Consider the following 5,685-nt stretch of genomic DNA (forward strand, 5'->3'; position numbering starts at 1 on the left):
ACATTTATCTCTAGGTTCTGGACTCCTTCTTTCCCTGTTCACAGCCTCATTTATTTCAGACCCAGGCTATTAACCTCATCCACTGCATTCCTGGTATCAGCTGGCTCTTTCTCTCTGAGGGCAAAGCTCACCTCTGCTAGACTCACAGCTCAGCAGCTCTGTGGCTTGCTTCTCTTCTCAGAAGTGTCAGGGTTTGTAAATATTTCATGAAGGGAACCTCCTTTGACCTGATCTTCCCAAGTGAGTATGCTTTCTTCAAAAAGACAGAAAGATTCAAGAATCTGAGTTTTAAATCTCCATGTGGCCTTGGGGCAAGTATCTTAACCGCTCTGTGCTCCAATGTCTTCATCAATAAATTAAGAAAACCATTTTGGTCTCGTCTGCCTCTGGAGAATGTTCTTAACAGGAAAGAACCTTCAATAGTACAGTGTAGGATGCTGTGCATGTTTTATAGCCCTTTATTGTCCAGACTTAGGATGCTGGGATGAAATAAATATTTATTGAATATTCGGAAGGTGATAGGGACTTTAAAAAATGCTATTACATCAAACCTTCAAAGTAACTTGCAGATGGGTGATTCCCATTTTTAAGTGAGGAAAAAACAGACTTGAAGAGTAGTGAAGTAATGTCACATGCTAAGAAATGGTCTTAATTAAACCCAGATATTCTGACGTCTAATTCAAAGGTTATTCTCACACTACACTGTGACCCTCTGATGTGTTGATTACTTTTTAATGACATATTTCCTTTCCACCTTGAAGTATTTCTCCGGTTTCTCAGGAGAAGAGAGTAATCCAATAGAATCTGGTCCCTTTCATAAGATTTTTTTCAGAAATCAAAAAAGAAACATTTTGGTGGAATAATTGATGAGAGCAGATAAGAGTCTATAGGGAGGTGAAGGATGTGGGGTGTTTGTAGTATTGAAGTTGTAAAGCTTTGGAGGGGATACAAGAAAGGCTGCTTCCAGAAAGGAGGGTTATATTCAAGAGTCAGAGTGGGCTACAGAATGTGCAAGTCTGCAGTGGAGGCAGTTTGGAGATGAATTTACCTGCATTGTGTGTGTGTGTGAGAGAGAGAGAGACTGAGAGACATAAAATTTCTTTATTTCTTAGGCATCTTCGATTTCTCTACTCTCTACACATCTTCCCGTTGCTGAGTCTCTCCTTTCTTTCCAGCCATGGAAATGCCAGCTCCTTCTTTAGATGGCTATCTGACAGCTGCTTCGCTGCTGAGGGAGTGGATCCTTTTTCTTCCCTTCTTGAGGTCCCAGTTGTAGCTTCCATTTCCCCATTTTGAATGTGATTAGGGTGAAGAAAAGCTCATAAAAAAGAAAATCAAGCCATCTGATAATTACAGCCAGTGATTTGTTTATCTGTAAGAAGCCCACATTAGAGAAGCATTAGTCACTCTGAGGACGCCCGCATAGGCAGATGCCTCACTTATACTGAAGCATATTATCTGCTGTGATATTTATGACGGAGTGAGTTTGCCAGCTATCGCCTATCAGGTCATAAACATCTTACTCAGGCTTGAAAAATGGCTTTAATATGGTCTTATTGGAAGATTGGGTGGATGGGCAGTATGTGACTTCCCACTTCTACACCTCCTGGGAATGGGGTGTGCAGTGTTGTGTCCCAGGGTGTGGAGCTGTGTTCCTTTGCCTCATTTCCTCAGTCCAGTGAAATCACAGGGTCTTAGGTACAGAATCCATATCTTGTTCATCTTTGTATCTGCTGGGTCTGGCACATGGCTGTGCATCAACGAATTTATAAAATGGAAGATGAGCTGATTCACCTACGAAGATGCTTAGATTTGAGGATCATGATCTCATGAATGCCTGGGGGAAAATAGAAGAAATACTTAGCATCAGGGCTAAGGGCCCTTGAGCTTGTTTATTTGTTTATTCACTTGTTCAATCATGCGCTTGCTTACTTGTCCAACAAATGCTTATCCAGAGCTGTTGTGTGCAGGGCGCTGCAGGGGCTGAAAGGATGAATAAGAAATGCCTTCCACCTTCAAGGAACTTACAGTCTAGAACTGAATGTAAGAGAGAAAGAGATGGTACAAGGAAGAAAATAGAGACATAAACATCCTGTGGGTGTGCTGAGGATGAAAAGATGGCTTCTAACTGGAGGCGTAGGCAGGAGTAGGTGTTTGAGTAGGATTAGAATGGATGGTGTGCGTGTTTTATGTTTGCAAGTAAAATAAATCAGAGCTAATCTAGCTTTAGATGTTCACAGGGAGTCAGCCGTGGTATCTCACAGAATCTAAGGAAGGACTCAGCAAACACGTCTCAGGCCGGGTAGATGCAGAGATACCCAGGGCCCTCAGGAGTGGAGCGTGTGGTCCTTCTCTTGAGAGGCCCACTGACAGTATGATTCAGTGCCAACGCGTCTTTGACTTCCTGGTCCAAACTTCAACTTCCAAGAGACGTGATATGATTAACTTAGCTGAGTGTCAGGAGTTCAGTCCCCAAACTCATCAGCTCTGGCCAGAGGAACTATCCTCAGAATCATGGCTGCTAAGGCCTCCTTTGGGCGGTGGAAGGAGTTCCCAGGCCCCTTGGTGCCCTTTGACGGCACTGACAGTCTGCTCTGCCCAAGACCACCCTGTCCCTCCACCCTCCAGGCTGAGGTTTTTCAGGCCAATCCCTCAGAAAAGAATTCCTCAGAACACGTCTTGTCCAGATGGGCCTGTGTCTGACTGTGTATGTGTGTGTGTGCACCTCTGAACACTTGTGAGTGCAAGTATAAGCATGTGTGACTGTGGTTATGTATGACTGTGTGAGTGTGCACGTGTGAGCAGATGTGGGACTGTGGCTGAGTGTGTGTGTGTGTGCGCTGTGTGTGTGTGAGTGTGATTATCTGTCTGCTTCCCTGGATTCTGCTTTGGGCAGGGCAGTGGGGTGAGGAGATCACAATCAGCAGCCAATCTGAACCTTCTTATGTCAAAAGGGCTTCTTTTTAGCATAGCTTTTACAGGCTATCATGTGAGATGTTTTCCTTGTTCTCCACCCGAGAACGTTACTAAAATTACCAAGTGCACTGTTTTGTTAACCTATCTTCTCTATGTGCCATCCCAGACAGTCTACTAGAGCAGGGAAGAAAAATACCTCTTCTGCATCACAACAACAGTTTCATCCAGTAGCTTATTTACTGCAGCATAAGTTTATTTCATCCTCTTCAACTTCCTCTATAGATTTCTTTATATGATAATCCGTAGGCTGAATAGAGCCATCTCCTTCTCTCTTCCTAGCCACCTCTTTTCTAGGCAAAATAATTCTGATTCTGTGCGCTCCTTTGAGCTCCCTTTTTCAGCTTGCAAAGGCATGGACTGCTCCATTGTAAATGCTTTCTCTTTCTCCACTTTCTCTTCGCGCCTTCCTCTGTATGCCCACTGAAGCCCCATGTTTTCTCAAACAGCTTAAGAAAGGGGACTTTGTGTCCATCTCTCTATTAGGCATTAGAGATGTCTGCCTCTCCAGGGAGGGTCGATGTCTCCTGGTAGAGAAGTTATTTGCAAAGGCCAGCGGCATAGAAGAACAGGCATACACTGTTGAAAAAAAAAATCCTGGGTGCCCTTCTTGGAACGAAGAGCGGACCCTATCAAGATGGCACCATGAAAGACTACTGCACATGTATCTCAAAGGACTTCTGTTGATGTAGTACATATTTGTAGTTTGAGCAACCACTCATGCTCCCCAGAACTTCTGTGGTTACGATAGGAGAAGATAGGAGTCTTACTTACCTCTCTAAGCCTTTTATTAAAGGAACCACCTGGCTGGCCCTGCTGATTTATTCACCACTGGAGAAAGCTGGTTGCATGCATATCAAGGCTAAATCCCCGCAGCACAGGCCCTGATTTTTTTTTTTTTTTTATCAGCAGCAGTTAATTTGTAAAGTATTAACTTTTCAAGAATCAACGTTTGCTCAGGGCCTTCTTGTCCACCCTGAGCATCAGTGCTGTGCTTGGGAGCTTGTGGGGGAAAGACTGAGCAGAGAGCTGGAATTGGGGAGGAGGATGGTACAACTGTTGATTGGGAGGTGTTTATCCTGTACAGCACAGTGATTCAGTTATATATGTGTAAATATAAATATACATATGTATGCATATCCATTCTTTTTCATATTCTTTTCACATGGTTCCTTCCCGGATTTTGAATACAGTTCCCTATTCTGTAAGTGGGGCTTCCCGGAAAGTTCAGTTGGTAATGAATCTGCCTGAAGTGTAGGAGACCCCAGCTTGATTCCTGGGTCGGGAAGATCAGCTGGAGAAGGGATAGGCTACCCACTCCAGTATTTGTGGGCTTCTGTATGCAGGACCTTACTGTTCATCCACTCTCTATATTATAGTTTTCACCTGCTAATCCCACACTCCCAATCCATTTCTCTGCTTCTATTTTATTTCTGTCATATTTTGGATTCCACATATAAGTGATATCATATGGTATTTTCTCTTTCTGATCATACTTTCACATAGTATGATAATCTCTGGGTCCATTCATGTTGCTACAAATGGCATTATTTCATTATTTTTTTAAGACCGAGCAATAATCCACTGTGTGTATGCACCATATCTTCCTTATCCATTCATCTGTTGATGGGCATTTAGATTGTGTCCATGTCTTGGCTATTTGTGAATGGCTCTACTATGAACACTGGGGCCCACGTATTTTTTAAAGTATAATTTTGTTTGGATATATGCCCAGTAGTGGGACTGTTGGATCACATGGCAATTATATTTTAGTTTTCTGAGGAACCTCCATACTGTTTTCCATAGTTGTAGGCCAATTCACTTTTGAGGATTGAATGAAGAGGGGAGTTCTAGACACTGCACAGAGAACTCTTTCGAAATGCTGGAATTCCACTTTGGATCTTTAAATGGGAACTTCTACTCGTCTTCCTATGTGGCATACATTTTCTTGGGAGTCTTTCCCAGAAGACGGTGGGTACATTGGAAACAGAAACCACGATTTAATCATCTCTGAATCCTGAGGATTTATCAGGGACCCAGTGAATTGAGTGAATGAGCAATTAACTCTAGTTCTTTAAGTTTCTCTAGATCAAAGAGTCAGCTCTTATTAAAGCAAATCTATAACTCAAAATCCAATCTATGTACATTCAAGTACAATATAGTATGGTAAGTATAAGTCACTTATTGACTATTACATGTTGCCACAATTTCCAAAGAAACGGTCTATAATAACACGAGCAGGTGATCTTTGTGGAGACAGGCTACAAAATATTATCTCTCAAAGGTCACCATCAGTGACTCCTCTGATCTCATTGAATAGTTTCAGGCTGAAAATTATCGTGTTTCTTTTACCTATTACAGTATTTGCTGAGCAATATAAAGTGACCAAAAAGGGAGAAGGCATTACGAGGAAGGGTGTTAAAAATAACATAAAACGATCACATTCACTTTAAAAAAACTAAGCGTCAGGAAGACTTGAATTCTAATCCCAGTATTACTTCATAATATGTACCCTGGGCACATTGCTTAACAACTCTCAGATTCAGTTTCCTCATCTGTAAAATATGGGTATTCTTCCTATCTCAAAAGGTTACTGTGGAGACTAAATACTTGGACAGGACTCAGAACAGTGTTTAACACATAGTAAGAACTCTGTAAGAAGTTAGTCATTATTTTCGTCATCATCACCACTGACACCATCGTGAGAACTAA

General features: G+C 42.2%; 1 long non-coding RNA gene across 1 annotated transcript; it reads right to left on the bottom strand.

Moving 5' to 3' along the window:
• Nucleotides 1-1,087: 1,087 nt before the first annotated feature.
• Nucleotides 1,088-3,835, bottom strand: LOC121816060 (uncharacterized). The gene is made up of 2 exons (XR_006055520.1): nucleotides 3,748-3,835; nucleotides 1,088-1,372 (listed from the first exon to the last, which is right to left on the bottom strand). It is a non-coding gene; the product is annotated as an uncharacterized LOC121816060 (long non-coding RNA).
• Between the last annotated feature and the right edge of the window lie 1,850 nt (nucleotides 3,836-5,685).

This window comes from Ovis aries, chromosome 12, assembly GCF_016772045.2.
Source record: "Ovis aries strain OAR_USU_Benz2616 breed Rambouillet chromosome 12, ARS-UI_Ramb_v3.0, whole genome shotgun sequence".
Lineage (NCBI taxonomy): Eukaryota > Metazoa > Chordata > Mammalia > Artiodactyla > Bovidae > Ovis > Ovis aries.